Source organism: Triticum urartu, chromosome 2, assembly GCF_003073215.2.
Source record: "Triticum urartu cultivar G1812 chromosome 2, Tu2.1, whole genome shotgun sequence".
NCBI lineage: Eukaryota > Viridiplantae > Streptophyta > Magnoliopsida > Poales > Poaceae > Triticum > Triticum urartu.
Genome location: NC_053023.1, coordinates 5,503,301 through 5,520,890, shown reverse-complemented (window position 1 = coordinate 5,520,890; position 17,590 = coordinate 5,503,301). Strand labels below are relative to the sequence as shown.

General features: G+C 40.7%; 1 long non-coding RNA gene across 1 annotated transcript; it reads left to right on the top strand.

The window, feature by feature from the left end:
- Positions 1-14,332: 14,332 nt before the first annotated feature.
- Positions 14,333-16,177, top strand: LOC125540580. Its single transcript, XR_007297344.1, has 3 exons — positions 14,333-14,420; positions 15,588-15,693; positions 15,952-16,177. It is a non-coding gene; the product is annotated as an uncharacterized LOC125540580 (long non-coding RNA).
- The last annotated feature ends 1,413 nt before the right edge of the window (positions 16,178-17,590 follow it).

Below are 17,590 nucleotides of genomic sequence, written 5' to 3'. Positions count from 1 at the left end.
TGAGCCTAGCATGTACAGACATGGCCTCGGAACACAGAAGACCGAAAGGTCGAGCATGAATCGTATAGAAGATACGATCAACATGAAGATGTTCACCGATGTTGACTAGTCCGTCTCACGTGATGATCGGACACGGCCTAGTTAACTCGGATCATGTAATACTTAGATGACTAGAGGGATGTCTAATCTAAGTGGGAGTTCATTAATAATTTGATTAGATGAACTTAATTATCATGAACTTAGTCTAAAATATTTTACAATATGTCTTGTAGATCAAATGGCCCACGTAGTCCTCAACTTCAACGCGTTCCTAGAGAAAACTAAGCTGAAAGACGATGGCAGCAACTATACGGACTGGGTCCGGAACCTGAGGATCATCCTCATAGCTGCCAAGAAAGATTATGTCCTACAAGCACCGCTAGGTGAAGCTCCCGTCCCACAGAACCAAGACGTTATGAACGCTTGGCAGACACGTGTTGACGACTACTCCCTCGTTCAGTGTGGCATGCTTTACAGCTTAGAGCCGGGGCTCCAAAAGCGTTTTGAGAGACATGGAGCATATGAGATGTTCGAAGAGTTGAAAATGGTTTTTCAAGCTCATGCCCGGATCGAGAGATATGAAGTCTCCGATAAGTTCTTCAGCTGTAAGATGGAGGAAAATAGTTCTGTCAGTGAGCACATACTCACTATGTCTGGGTTACATAACCGCTTGTCTCAGCTGGGAGTTAATCTCCCGGATGATGCGGTCATTGACAGAATCCTCCAGTCGCTTCCACCAAGCTACAAGAGCTTTGTGATGAACTTCAACATGCAGGGGATGCAAAAGACCATTCCTGAGTTGTTCTCAATGCTGAAATCAGCGGAGGTAGAAGTCAAGAAGGAACATCAAGTGTTGATGGTCAATAAAGCCACTAAGTTCAAGAAAGGCAAGGGTAAAAAGAACTTCAAGAAGGACGGCAAGGAGGTTGCCGCGCCCGGCAAGCAAGCTGCCGGGAAGAAGCCAAAGAATGGACCCAAGCCCGAGACTGAGTGCTTTTATTGCAAGGGAAGCGGTCACTGGAAGCGGAACTTCCCTAAATACTTAGCAGACAAGAAGGCCGGCAAAACAAAAGGTATATGTGATATACATATAATTGATGTGTACCTTACTAGTGTCCGTAGTAGCTCCTGGGTATTTGATACCGGTGCAGTTGCTCACATTTGTAACTCAAAGCAGGGGCTGCGGAATAAGCGGAAACTGGCAAAGGACGAGGTGACGATGCGCGTCGGGAATGGTTCCAAGGTCAATGTGATCGCCGTCGGCACGCTACCTCTATATCTACCTTCGGGATTAGTTTTAAACCTTAATAATTGTTATTTAGTGCCAGCTTTGAGCATGAACATTGTATCGGGATCTCGTTTAATTCGAGATGGCTACTCATTTAAATCCGAGAATAATGGTTGTTCTATTTATATGAGAGATATGTTTTATGGTCATGCTCCTATGGTGAATGGTTTATTCTTTATGAATCTCGAACGTAATACTACACATGTTCATAATGTGAGTACCAAAAGATGTAAGGTTGATAATGATAGTCCCACATACTTGTGGCACTACCGCCTTGGTCACATAGGTGTCAAACGCATGAAGAAGCTCCATGCAGATGGACTTTTAGAGTCTCTTGATTATGAATCATTTGACACGTGCGAACCATGCCTCATGGGTAAGATGACCAAGACTCCGTTCTCAGGAACAATGGAGCGAACAACCAACTTATTGGAAATCATACATACTGATGTGTGCGGTCCAATGAGTGTTGAGGCTCGTGGTGGCTATCGTTATGTTCTCATGCTCACTGATGATTTAAGTAGATATGGGTATATCTACTTAATGAAACACAAGTCTGAAACCTTTGAAAAGTTCAAGGAATTTCAGAGTGAGGTTGAAAATCAACGTGACAGGAAAATCAAGTTTCTGCGATCAGATCGTGGAGGAGAATACTTGAGTCACGAGTTTGGCACACACTTAAGAAAATGTGGAATAGTTTCACAACTCACGCCGCCTGGAACACCTCAGCGTAAAGGTGTGTCCGAATGTCGTAATCGCACTCTATTAGATATGGTGCGATCTATGATGTCTCTTACCGATTTACCGCTATCTTTTTGGGGCTATGCTTTAGAGACTGCCGCATTCACTTTAAATAGGGCTCCGTCGAAATCCGTTGAGACGACACCGTATGAATTATGGTTTGGGAAGAAACCTAAGCTGTCGTTTCTAAAAGTTTGGGGATGCGAAGCTTATGTCAAGAAACTTCAACCTGAAAAGCTCGAACCCAAGTCGGAAAAATGCGTCTTCATAGGATACCCAAAAGAAACTATTGGGTACACCTTCTACCTCAGATCTGAAGGCAAGATCTTTGTTGCCAAGAATGGGTCCTTTCTAGAGAAAGAGTTTCTCTCGAAAGAAGTAAGTGGGAGGAAAGTAGAGCTTGATGAAGTATTACCTCTTGAACTGGAAAATGGCGCAACTCAAGAAAATGTTCCTGAGGTGCCTGCACCGACTAGAGAGGAAGTTAATGATAATGATCAAGATACTTCTGATCAAGCTCCTACTGAAATTCGAAGGTCCACAAGGACACGTTCCGCACCAGAGTGGTACGGCAACCCTGTCTTGTAAATCATGTTGTTAGACAACGGTGAACCTTCGAACTATGAAGAAGCGATGGCGGGCCCGGATTCCGACAAATGGCTAGAAGCCATGAAATCCGAGATAGGATCCATGTATGAAACTGAAGTATGGACTTTGACTGACTTGCCCGTTGAACGGCGAGCCATAGAAAATAAATGGATCTTTAAGAAGAAGACAGACGCGGATGGTAATGTGACCATCTATAAAGCTCGACTTGTCGCTAAGGGTTATCGACAAGTTCAAGGGGTTGACTACGATGAGACTTTCTCACCGGTAGCGAAGCTAAAGTCCGTCCGAATCATGTTAGCAATTGCCGCATTCTATGATTATGAGATATGGCAAATAGACGTCAAAATGACATTCCTTAATGGTTTCCTTAAGGAAGAATTGTATATGATGCAGCCGGAAGGTTTTGTCGATCCTAAGAATGATGACAAGGTGTGCAAGCTCCAACGCTCGATTTATGGGCTGGTGCAAGCATCTCGGAGTTGGAACATTCGCTTTGATGAGATGATCAAAGCGTTTGGGTTTACGCAGACTTATGGAGAAGCCTGCGTTTACAAGAAAGTGAGTGGGAGCTCTGTAGCATTTCTCATATTATATGTAGATGACATACTATTGATGAGAAATGATATAGAACTCTTGGACAGCATCAAGGCCTACTTGAATAAGAGTTTTTCAATGAAGGACCTTGGAGAAGCTGCTTATATATTAGGCATCAAAATCTATAGAGATAGATCGAGACGCCTCATAGGTCTTTCACAAAGCACATACCTTGATAAGATATTGAAGAGGTTCAATATGGATCAATCTAAGAAGGGGTTCTTGCCTGTGTTACAAGGTATGAAATTGAGCTCGGCTCAATGTCCGACCACGGCAGAAGATATAGAAGAGATGAGCATCATCCCCTATGCATCAGCCATAGGTTCTATTATGTATGCCATGCTGTGTACCAGACCTGATGTAAACCTTGCCGTAAGTTTGGTAGGAAGGTACCAAAGTAATCCCGGCAAGGAACACTGGACAGCGGTCAAGAATATCCTGAAGTACCTAAAAAGGACTAAGGAAATGTTTCTCGTTTATGGAGGTGACGAAGAGCTCGTCGTAAAGGGTTACGTCGACGCTAGCTTCGACACAGATCTGGATGACTCTGAGTCACAAACCGGATATGTGTATATTTTGAATGGTGGGGCAGTAAGCTGGTGCAGTTGCAAGCAAAGCATCGTGGTGGGATCTACATCTGAAGCGGAGTACATGGCAGCCTCGGAGGCAGCACATGAAGCAATATGGGTGAAGGAGTTCATCACCGACCTAGGAGTCATACCCAATGCATCGGGGCCAATCAAACTTTTCTGTGACAACACTGGAGCTATTGCACTTGCCAAGGAGCCCAGGTTTCACAAGAAGACAAGGCACATCAAGCGTCGCTTCAACTCCACTCGTGAAAATGTTCAAGATGGAGACATAGATATTTGTAAAGTACATACGGACCTGAATGTAGCAAATCCGTTGACTAAACCTCTCCCTAGAGCAAAACATGATCAACACCAGAATTCCATGGGTGTTCGATTCATCACAATGTAACTAGATTATTGACTCTAGTGCAAGTGGGAGACTGTTGGAAATATGCCCTAGAGGCAATAATAAAAGCATTATTATTATATTTCCTTATTCATGATAATTGTCTTTATTCATGCTATAATTGTGTTATCCGGAAATCGTAATACATGTGATGTGTGAATAACAGACACCAACATGTCCCTAGTAAGCCTCTAGTTGACTAGCTCGTTGATCAACAGATAGTCATGGTTTCCTGACTATGGACATTGGATGTCATTGATAACGAGATCACATCATTAGGAGAATGATGTGATGGACAAGACCCAATCCTAAACATAGCACAAGATCGTATAGTTCGTTTGCTAGAGTTTTTCCAATGTCAAGTATCTTTTCCTTAGACCATGAGATCGTGTAACTCCCGGATACCGTAGGAGTGCTTTGGGTATACCAAACGTCACAACGTAACTGGGTGACTATAAAGGTAGACTACGGGTATCTCCGAAAGTGTCTGTTGGGTTGACATGGATCAAGACTGGGATTTGTCACTCCGTATGACGGAGAGGTATCACTGGGCCCACTCGGTAATGCATCATCATAATGAGCTCAAAGTGACCAAGTGTCTGGTCACGGGATCATGCATTACGGTACGAGTAAAGTGACTTGCCGGTAACGAGATTGAACGAGGTATTGGGATACCGACGATCGAATCTCGGGCAAGTAACATATCGATTGACAAAGGGAATTGCATACGGGGTTGATTGAATCCTCGACATCGTGGTTCATCCGATGAGATCATCGTGGAGCATGTGGAGCCAACATGGGTATCCAGGTCCTGCTGTTGGTTATTGACCGGAGAGTCGTCTCGGTCATGTCTGCTTTTCTCCCGAACCCGTAGGGTCTACACTCTTAAGGTTCGGTGACGCTAGGGTTGTGAAGATATGTATATGCAGTAACCCGAATATTGTTCGGGGTCCCGGATGAGATCCCGGACGTCACGAGGAGTTCCGGAATGGTCCGGAGGTAAAGAATTATATATAGGAAGTGCTGTTTCGGCCATCGGGACAAGTTTCGGGGTCACCGGTATTGTACCGGGACCACCGGAAGGGTCCTGGGGGTCCACCGGGTGGGGCCACCTATCCCGGGGGGCCCATGGGCTGAAGGGGGAGGGAACCCAGCCCATAGTGGGCTGGGGCGCCACCCCCCCAAGGGCCCATGCGGCTAGGGTTGGGGGGGAAACCCTAGAGGGGGCGCCCCTTGCTTGGGGGGCAAGCCCCCCACCCTAGGCCGCCGCCCCCCTAGTAGATCCGTCTACTAGGGCCGGCGCCCCCCCATGGCACCCCTATATATAGTGGGGGAGAGGACGGACTTCATACCCAGCCCCTGGCGCCTCCCTCTCTCCCCGTTACGTCTCTCTCTCGTAGTATAGGCGAAGCCCTGCTACTATGACGCCCTGCATCCACCACCACGCCATCGTGCTGCTGGATCTTCATCAACCTCTCCTTCCCCCTTGCTGGATCAAGAAGGAGGAGACGTCTCCCGTCCCGTACGTGTGTTGAACGCGGAGGTGCCGTCCGTTCGGCGCTTGGTCATCGGTGATTTGGATCACGTCGTGTTCGACTACATCATCACCGTTCTTTGAACGCTTCCGCACGCACGCGATCTACAAAGGTATGTAGATGCATCCGATGACTCGTTGCTAGATGAACTCCTAGATGGATCTTGGTGAAACGAGTAGGAAATTTCTTTTTTCTGCAACGTTCCCCAACAGGTGGTGGCTGACCATGGGCAAGAGTTGGCGGTGGCTGAGGATGGCCTCGCGATGGTAGTGGTGCCTGACAATTACCACGCACCGGTGGTGGCGCCGGTGATCCCACAGCTGGGCGACATGACCACGCCAATTGTGGTAGAAGACTACATCCCACAGCTGCCTCCACTGCCTCCACCGCCTCGCCGCTCTTGGCGCATCAGGCTAAGGAAGGAGAAGGAGAAGAACAATGAGAACTGAACTATGTCAGGTATGTCAGATCTCCAAAATGATATATATATATACTTAGTTACCTATTTATCTCTAATATGCTTAGTTTCCTATAGGTTAGCTCCAAAATTACTTATGTTAGCACAAAATGATCAAGTTTACATAATAAGCTTATAGTCTTCTTCTTATTCTTCTTCTTATCCAAAATGACATATGTTAGCTTCATTTTACCTAAGTTGGCTCTAATATGCTAACTTAGAGCTTATATGCTTAGTTTCCTATAGGTTAGCTCCAAAATTACTTATGTTAGCACAAAATGATCAAGTTTACATAATAAGCTTAGTCTTCTTCTTATTCTTCTTCTTATCCAAAATGACATAGGTTAGCTTCATTTTACTTAAGTTGGCTCTAATATGCTAACTTAGAGCTTATATGCTTAGTTTCCTATAGCTCCAAAATTACTTATGTTAGCACAAAATGATCAAGTTTACAAAATAAGCTTATAGTCTTCTTCTTATTCTTCTTCTAGTCTTCTTCTTCTCTTCTTCTTCTTCTTCTTCTTCATCTAACTTCTTGTTTATCATTTTGCAGATTTGATTTAATTCACGGAAGCTTGCATGGATGGAGTGTTTCTTTTCCATTTGTGTTTTTATTTTGTATCAATGTGAAACTTTTGTGAATTGATGGATAACGGTGTTGAATGAACATTGTGAAACTTTTGTAATATGTAACGATGGAACTATGTGTTGGCTATGTATGTATATATGATGAAACTTGTGTGTTGGATATGATCTGGTGGACGCAGGTAACATCGTTACATATGGCCCCCTGTATGTAAGCTAAGGAGATCTGTGTTGTATGTTATCTCTAATATTTTTTAACCTGTGAAAATATCAGAAATGAAAAAAAATCCCTAATATTCATACTAGTGGCGCACCACACAAGACACTAATGGCGCACTGTTATAATCACACTAATGGCGCATCACCCAACAGTGCGCCATTAGTATGCCAAAGCACATGGTTAAATATGGCCCCCTGGGAGGCATACTAATGGCGCATGGTGTTCTATACTAATGGCGCACTGCTCGGTGCGCCATTAGTATACCAGATACTAATGGCGCACCGGTACTAGTGGCGTGATACTAATGGCGCACCAGTAGTGCGCCATTAGTGGGCAAAACTGGTGCGCCATTACTAGCCCTTTTCCTAGTAGTGGTTTGTCCACAGGTATTGCTTGAAGACCATTTGTTGGCTTCAAGGTTATAAGAATAAGATTATGTATTAGTAAGGTGTTATTCAAGGAGTTATCCAGAGATTGGTCATGTGAGAATTGAGCCTATTGCAAGCATGTCTTGAGGTGGGGGGAGGTCGTGCGCCATGGGTTGGAGGGCGTGCGAGCCGGGCACTGGCGCCGCGTGGGATTTGTCACCGGCGGTGAGCAATAAGATGAGTGTTTTTTAGGGGAAATAAAATGAATTGGCAGGAAGTTGGACCTTTTTTTCCTTCATTTGGGTTGAGCTTTAGGTGGACCTTGACCCGATCATACCCCGGGCTGGGCTCAACAATGTACGTCTGAAAACCCCAAGTTGAGCCAGGACCGGCCCAACCCAAATATAATTTCCTAGTATTTAACTTAATTGTTTTCGGGGTATTTGAAATAAATATATTACCATACCTAATATTCAGATAAAATGCCAATCATGACCTAGTTTGGGTTTTTTCATGCTTTGGGCGGGAAAGGTTGCGGTGTTATCAAGGTTGATATCGAAAAGGAAGATATCATATAACCCATGGAAGATGACATCAAAGTGGTGATCGTCATCAAGGTTACAGTGTGCAAGTTCAAGTGGAGCATCACGAAGAGATTGGACTTGAAGCTTGCCATTCATTCTCGTGATAATGGATATGTGAAGATGTGTCTAAGAGAGGCTCACCCATAGTAGAGTACGAGGGATCAATCTAGTAGTCTTCATCAAGTGTACGCTATCAAGAAAGGTGGTCCAACTTGAGGAAGTCAAGATCGTCATCATCTAGCTCAAGTGGACTATGCGCAAGGCAAAGGTTTGACTGTGATAGGTTTTCTATTTTACCAGTCTCATGGTGCTAGTTGGGAGACCGGGTTATATGTTTGTTTGTCGTACTATCAAGGGGGGGCACTCGAGTGAGTAGTTTGATTGTATCGCTCGTAGGGAGCTCAAACCATTGCATAATTGGCATCATCTTTCTTGGTTCTTGTTTGGATTTTCTCTATGTAAGTTTTGGAGCTTGTGGTCATTTTCATGACAAGCTCAAGTTCATCGAAAACGGATTTTCTATGCATCATCTATTATGTTTTTCATGTTGGAATTTATTGTCGATTCTTCACTGATGGTGGTTTCACACCTCTATATCATTGGCATATTTCTATTTGTGATTTGACATCTCTTTTTGTTAGCTTTCTATCAATCTTAAGTTCGTCGAAATCAGAGTTCATTTGCAGAAGTTATGACAGTTTCTGTCTTACTTGTTTCATCTGTTGTGCATTGGTCTTTTGGCAGAGACTGGGCAGTAGTACTGCTGGTGCCCACGGTAGTGCCGCTTCGGCGGTACTTCCGCTAGCTTGTACCGCGCTACTTTCGCTTGGCTGGAGTCTTGTGTTCCCCTCAATTGCTCGCGGTAGTACCACTTAGGTGGTACTTCTACTGGGCAGTACCGCAGCTACTTCCACTTGAGTTGAGTCTTTTGTATGATCTCCGCCAATTCATGGTAGTATTGCTAGCACTATACGGTAGTACCGCTTCATGTGGTACTTCGGCTCTGGTGATGTGTTGGCTACCGCTGGTTCCTCTGTAACCCTTCGACAATTAGCGGCAGTACCGCTAGTCGGCGGCAGTAGTACCACTCCGGTGAAACTGTCGTTCTAGTACTTCAGTACTCATTGGGTTGCATTGACTGGGCTAAGCGGTGGTATCGCTCCCTTGAGCGATACTACCTTTGGTGCACGACATGTGCGCATAACGGTTGGATCTGAGCCCCATCTATAAAAGGAGGTCTTCTTCCCCAATTCCCCAACATTTATTTGCAAGCTTTCTCTGCAATTGTGGACCTCCAAAAGCTTTTTTTTCTCTATTCCTCCCATGAATATTGCATCTTTTTGAGGGAAAAGAGATAGGAGATCTAGATCTACATTTCCGCCAATTCATATCTCCTCTAAGTGAGGGGAACCTTGTGGATATACATCTTGGAGTTTCTTTTGTGTTCTCCTTGGTCTTCCTCTCATATTCCTCCATAGCTTTCGTTGCATTGGTGGGATTTGAGAGTGCAGGACTTGAGCAATTCGTGTGTTCTTGTCATTGCATTAGTTGCACTAGGTTGAGTTCTCCATGGTGATACGTGGAAGTGAAAGTTGAGAAGCTTATTACTCTTGGGTGTTTCAGCACCCTAGCTAGAGCTTGTGCCTCTTGGGTGCTTGGGTGCCCTAGACAGTTGGTTGTGTTGCAGAGCTTAATCATTGTGGTGTAAAGCTCCAGGCAAGCTTCGGGGTCTCCAATTAAGTTGTGGAGATTGCTCCAACCAAATTGTATGGGTTCGGTGATCGCTCCAAGGGTCGCCAGTTGTACGGGTTCGGTGACTGTCCTCAAGGGTCCCATAGCGGGATCATCGTATCTTGCATTATGCGAGGGCGTGGGGCGAATATAGTGGCCCCTAGGCATTTTGGGGAGCATTGTGCCTCCACACCACTCTAACGAAGATTAGCATTCTCAAGGGTGTGAACTTCGGCATACATTGTTGTCTCCGCGTGCCTCGGGTATGTCTTACCCGAGCCTCTTTACTTATACACTTTACTTTGTGATAGCCTTCGTGTTTTAAGTATATATCTTACTATCACATAGTTGTTTATCTTGTTTAGCATAAGTTGTTGGTGCACATAGTTGAGCCTGGTATACTTAGGTTTTGTGCTAAACAAATTAAATGCTAGTTTTGTTCCGCACGTGTTCAAGCCTAACCATAATCTCTACTGCTATTGGGGGAGTACGTTGTCATTTCGTTTGGTTAGACTTCCCCATCGAACAATAAAAACAACCCCACCGATTTTTTTCCTTCTGCTTCGTTCCCGATCCATTCCTGATTATGCTTTTCTTTCCAAACCCGCCCCCACCCGGATTGCCTCATGTCCATCCCCTCTCGTCCCTTGAGATGGAAAGTAATCTGCTCCCGGTAATCAACCAAATCATATCCCATATATGGAAGAGATGGAGAGATAAGCATGGCATGGAGAGAGGAGAGACACACGGAGGTGCATGCATGCAAAGCCCACCCCTGTATAAGCTTGAAGAGTAGGCTATGCAGTTACAACAGAGACGTACAGCACCTTGCGCCAGCCATGGAAGATAGACACATAGTAGAGGGGAGCGTGGTGGCCTCTGGCTGTCGCGCTGGAGTACAGATGGGACATGATTTGTGTGGAATCACTAGAATATGTGTGCCATCTAATGAGTTGGTTGGGTGGGAAGTGCGATTCGGTATGATCCTAGATCTCTCTCTCTCTCTCTCTCCTCGCACTTCAAATGGCTTCCTACCCAGTAGATGGAAAGAGGGGTTTGGGTTGGGAGGAAGAAGCTGTACAGATCGAAGGAAAAGTAGAACAAAGGGAGGGGTACGAATCACATTTGTTCGAACGTCTTCTCTCTTTTGGCAGTTTTAGAGTCATCGGCACGTCAAGAATGGTGCTAACGTTTTCATTTTGGTCAAATCAGGGATTTAGAGCATCCACACGATCTCAGTCGTCAATGTCCTGAAGCCAAATTTTATTTGTGTTATCTCACAAATGGTCGTGCGCTGAACCAATAAATAAATAAACATGTTTTATCTATTTTCACACATTGAATCTACTTATTTTCTCAGATTCTTCTCTTGACTTCGGTTCCAATTGCATTTCAATATATCTATTTTCACTTTACATTAGTAGAAATATATCATGCCTATTAGAATTAGTCATCACATAGTATTGATCGACATGCATGATTATCTTACCAATGTTTTATTCCAAATGTTGTGTTGTAATTCAGATATTGATTTAATATTTCTTAGGTTTTTGTTGCAAGTAACTATATAATTCCTTGTTTCACTTCTACTACAATTGCCATTGACATCACTGGCTGGTTGGCGATACTTCATGTGAGGTTGATGAGGCAGCACCAGAAGTTTGATACTCTACTGGATGGTTGATAATTGTCTTATTGGAAAGGCAAGTGCTATAAAATTTTGTTCTATTGGAAATGGATTGTGCTATCAAGAGACTAAAGTATATGGGTGGTTTTATGTATCGACAATGCAACTCTCACCGAATTTAATTTGTATTCTCTTGCTCCAACAAGGTTTCATGAAGATGTGCAGTAGATAAGGTATTTTTCTAATCGAGGCACACTTATTCTTCCCCAAGAGATCCCTAAGTGGTACTTAATTTCCAGATACTTCAAGTACATTGACTTTTTTTGAGGAAAGATAAAAAATTTCCATGGGATTATTTTCACCGTCAATTTTAGTTCGGACGATGATAGTTCATAGAATGTTAGATTGTCAATTGGGAAAGTTACTGAACTACGATGGACCAGACTAAAAACTAATCGAGTTTTACACAATAAAAAAAGATGGAAACAAACAATTGTTCTTCTTCTGTATAGATATGTTGCACATGATAATTCAAAAGATGAATTTCTATATATGTTTATGTTTGCATATTATGAGAAGACGGAGATGGATTATGTCGATGTTCAGAAATAATCCATTCGCGAGGGTCCTAAAGCAATGTCATTGGAAGGGGCCAAAAATTCACGGAGTTTTATATAGCAAATACAAAAGTAAAAAATTAAAAGGCCCGTGGCAACGCACGGGCACTCTACTAGTTGTTTTAAAGCGCCTATTCACCGCCCCCCCCCCTCTATGCGACATCCACGTCCTTTCAATGATGAAAACATATTGAGAGACATCCATACCCATAAATTAAGAGAATTTCATGTAAAATGTTTTGAAAGTTATGTATGTTATTTATGAAATTTAAGTGATTACTTTACAAAGATTCAAGTGAATATGTCTTATTTAGCTTGTAGAGGCAAGTCAATTAAAGTTCGTGTTGTTATTAAATAGTTTGCAAGAACTAAAGAGAGCGAGTGTGTTATGGTTGTCAAGGAGTTAATGATATCCAATGGGAGCAAGTGTTCTAGGCAATTGACAATTTTGTGATAAAGTAGTTGTCATTATTAGAGATTGCTTTAATGGAAATGCAAAAGACAATGTTATACCTATGTGTTTTCTATCCAATGTCCCCACAATGCAAAAAATGGTGAGGCATGGACTAGGTCGTAGAGTAGTATAATAGAATAGGGTAGACAAGGCATTATGTAAGATGTAATATGTGTTTCCCCTCACAAGTGAATCTCGTTTCTATTTCTTGGGTGGAACCTAAGGTTACATGTTGCAAAACCAATGACTCACATGTACTTATGACTAAACTCCCAAAGGGCAACACGCCTAGAAACTGGAAATTATTAAGGTAAAAACCGATCATAGCTTAAAGATCAGGGGTCCCCATAATTCCATATGCTATAACTCCGTACTAGTGGGATATGATTTCTATCACTCGCCCATCCCCTTCACCCTTCATCATAACGCATTAGAAAACATATGGGTTCCCATAATACACGTGCGCACTCATACAAAAGCCACAAAGGATATCATAGAAATTAATACTTCCACTTTTTTATATAAGGACACTTCATATTTTTTATGTCTAACTTTGACCATTAATTGTACCAACAAAATTGAGTTATGCCACAAAAAGTATGCCACTGCATGCACATTCCAAAGAACTTTATGATGATATATTTTTATGGCATATAACCTATATTTGGTTGACCAAAACTATAAGTCAAAGTTTGACAAGAAAAACAAACTGACCTTGTATACAAAAATAGAACGAGTAATGTACATATGTGCAACCAACCTTCATACTATGTCACCAATGCCATCAAACAAATAACTAATCAAACATAGAGGTAAAGATGAAATAAATACTAGGGAAATAATTCCTAACACAATCATGTTTGCCTAAGTATTGAGAAGCTTTGTGATGGAGAAGCCCCAATACAAAGGAAGAAGATTGTCGTGGAGATGGATGAATGCAATGGCGATGATGGCAGTGCCCCTAGAGGAATTCTGACATAGCCGTAGGAGAGGAGGAAGATGCCCCTCCTCCTCCTCCTCCTCCTCCTTTCTGATGTTGAAATATGGCCCCTTGACTCAATTTAATTGATTCCCAAAGACCTGTAACTCCCAAAAATCTGAATAGAATTTGATGGTATCATCTCTTTCATAGAGTCCTTTGTCTAATCTTTCTATTATATCTACTTTATCTTCTAGTGTGATAATCTCTTGTAGATTTTTTGTGCTTAAATTATTTTCCGTTGTGTTGTACCAAGAGCTTTCAAGTTTCAAAACAATTTTTAGATCTCCCATTCACCCCCCCTCTGGTTGATAACTATTGGTCCTACAGGACCTACCGCCAACACATTGAAGCCTCGCACATCATTCTTTCAAGTGGTGGGACCTCCTAGGAGCCCACCCATGGCAACCTAGACGCGACACTACGTGTACTAGACTTGCACAAACTGGCAGCCCACACCCTAACATCGACGCCACATATCAATAGATGAGTACTGTGGGTGGTACTAGGACAAGAGAGGAAGTTAGACCAACATTTTTCTATATTACTTATTAAAGTAGTGCTCCATCTATCTATGCGCCGAAAGTGTGTCAGAAAATGGATATGTATATCTTCAACTCTATCTTTCTTAGGCTCTTACGTCTCCCATGCACCGAAAGTGTGTCGGGAAAAGGATATGCATATGTTCAACTTTATCTTTCTTATGATCTTATGCATCCTACAACTCGTGAGGTCATGCCCTATCATTCAGAAAAGGCGGTCGACAGGATTTGACCCACAGTTTCCTATTATTCCAAATAACGCAGTCCCTATCTATCTAAATATCTATCTGTAGTGCGACATGCATCTTTAGGCACCAATCCTACTTAAATATTGGGCATGGAAGTTGTACTGGCCAGAAATTGATATTGCTTTGTGTGATCATCCTATAAAGCACCCCTTTGTTGCCAGCACAAAGAAAGAAGCATTGACCCCTATGATCTAGGAGGACTCACAGAGCAACAAGGCTATCTAGTATGCTTTTCAAAGTTATAAAGGGCATTCTTTCATTGAAATTTTGTAGGCATACTATGCATAACTTGAAATTACGAGTTCTTATATTTTGTATTATCAAAAATCATAGCTTGTTTTTTGGTACATGCTCGCACCAAAGAAAGGATTGTCGTTTGTGTTTGTTCGCACGGTTCCTGGACTTATTTTCTTTCCCTACATACTATATATGTTTGACCATTTTTTCTTGGTTTTGCACATCATAGTGTCCTTTATGGTAGATTAGCAATTATGTTTGAGAAGTACTCAAACTAGGTTATTTCCTTTATGTTTTCAAGTATACATTAGTGGATAATTGTGTTCTATTTGTTCAGTTTTATTATGTTCAAATATTGAATGAAAAATAGTCGATTTGAAGAAAAAGGATGACTAAAATTTCATCTTTTATATCAGACATGTGTCACTTTCTTTGTCGTCAGAGTTTTTTTCACATGAAAGTTCGAAACAAGAACTTGAACAAGTTTTAGAATTTTCTATTAGATTATAGAAAAATTATCCTAAAATGGCTCAGTTAATCAAAAATTTCCCTCTTTTAAAGTGGAAGATCTTTTTAACTTGATTGACTAAAAGTAGAAGATCTTTTCTTGTTCAATAGATAAAATGCTCGCATGTTCACTAAAGGATCAGAACAACAAAACACTAAAGTCGTCATTTATCTATGTGAAACATATAAACTAATCCATCCATGTTATTTCTGTGAAACATACTCTCTTTCTTGTCATTGCTTTTTCCTAGTTAGTTTAGTTTTCACTTTTGGAAAACTAGGAATACTTTGGAATATATAACATGTTTGTTCCCAGATTTGTGTCATGGTTGATAATAGATTATTATTGTTGTTAAAAATAAATATTTAATTTTTTTACAATAATCACACCACTCTGAAAACAAAAGAAACTTCTATTTAGATGCTATAAATTTGTTGTAGTAGTTGGAAGTCTGAAGTTCACATATAGACTTATGAATATGCATATATGTATAGTCATCTGAGGCTTAAAATATCCGTGTATACATTGATAGTTATTCATGTATATATTTATATAGGAGGCAATTTGTTTCTTTTCACATAATAAAACATCATATTATTCCAGAGGTGTTAATTGTTTTGATACATACACTTTATTGGTTCTACAGTCATATTGGAGAGCATTTCATCGGTGTCAACTAAATGGATGGAAACTCAAGATCTTCATCAAAACGAGCCAAGTTGTTGGTCATGAAGATGAGTCCTCAGATTAAGGTCGCAAAGTGACAACACAAAACCATATAAATTTATTTTTGTGCGTCTTAATCTTTTAGGCACCAACAAACATTTATGTGCTTTTTTATCATGCAAAATTCTTTAATCTTATCAAGTGTATAATATTTTTTGACATGCCACAATGTTATTGTTGTTATGTTGTCTTGATTGCAATAATAAATATTGATATTTAGCACGTTATCATAGTTAAATATAATACTACCAATATACTAAACTAGTTAATGATATTCATCACAGAAGCTCTCCATCAAGCAACAGAATGAGCGTTTGGAGATTGAGAACAAAATAATGGCGATTGAGAACCAAAAAATGCGCGAGGAGTTGAGGACATATCGATGTGCTGCTTGCTTGAAGATTGAAAATGCCTGCCTGAAAGTTGAGGTTTGCCAAAGTAGATCCAAGACATATAACGATATACTATAACACTTCCATCGTGCATTATTTCTAAATCATGACTAGAAAATATAAAACTGAATAATATATTTCTACTATATTGGATAGACAAACGCCCAATGGATAAAATTCTTGCATTATAATAACACAAAAACATTACAAAAATGTGTGAAAGAAAATCTGCCAACATGACACATGGGACATGAGAATATATTTCTTATTGTTAAATATGATGATGATAGATATATGGAATTTGAAATATAATGCAGAAGTGAGTGTTATTTACATGTTCAAGACAAACTAATTGCACCCATGTCAGCATATAGACGGTTTATGAAGTAGTCTCACTCATTTTAATGTGTACCTAAAGGAATGTTTATATTCCACGGAACGGTTAAATTAGGAAATTTATTTAGCTTCCTAGTTGACCCAATAATGTGACCATGTAGCACATTCGACATCTCTTGGCTAGGAGTAAAATTTAAGGTCTAGATTAATCATTATCCTCCTACCATCACGTGGATCAGTAGTATTTCCGAAAATACCTAAAAATAGTCAACACTTACTAAAAGTAGCACCCTATATAACTGGAAAGCAACTTTCAACACCCAATGAGATATTGAGATATATCATCCAAAATGCTTTCCCGCGCGTACCGTGAGGGGGCGGGGAGTATGTTCGAAATTGTTTTTTAGAATGAATCAAGTTTGCGACTATGCCACTTCTCACTACTCATCACAAGATAAATAATAAGTTTATATTTAGTTGCACCAGATATGCCTAAGTGCAAACAATATAACCAGAATCTTGATAATATAGGATCTAAAAACTACACCAACATAGATGGGAAGTATGATTCCAGAGATATAAATTATTACGTATGTGTGTGGAGACTACTGTTCAAGTGTTTATACAAAAGTTAACACATTTACTTTGTGAGAAGTTCATTTTGGTTGATTGTTGCAGTTTGATATACTTAGATGTTGCCTCTGATTGAATACTTTCCCAATCAATAAACATAAAATATTTGAATATTCATTATTATTGACATAAGATTTACATACTTACATGTTTAACTTAGAATTCAGCACATAAGAAATCCATAAATGAAGAAAAAATGAGAAACTGAAGCTTGAGAACACAATGTTTTTAGCACAAAACCATCATACCAGTTTAGAATTTTATTATTATATACTTTCTACTTCAAAACTCAACAAACATATAATTCAATGTAAAATGTTTTTAGAGGAGATATATGAAAACATGTAGTCCAATCAAACAATGAAGAGTGAAGATGCTTTATATAGATTATGAAAGTAAGTTTTCAATTAGATAGGTATAAATTAACTTATTATATTTCAAACATGACGAAAACATATTGAGAAACATACATACCAATAAATGAAGAGCACAACATGTAAAATGCTCTTTTATTCCCTTGAAGTAATGAAGTTATGTATTAATTACCAAATTGTCCAAAACA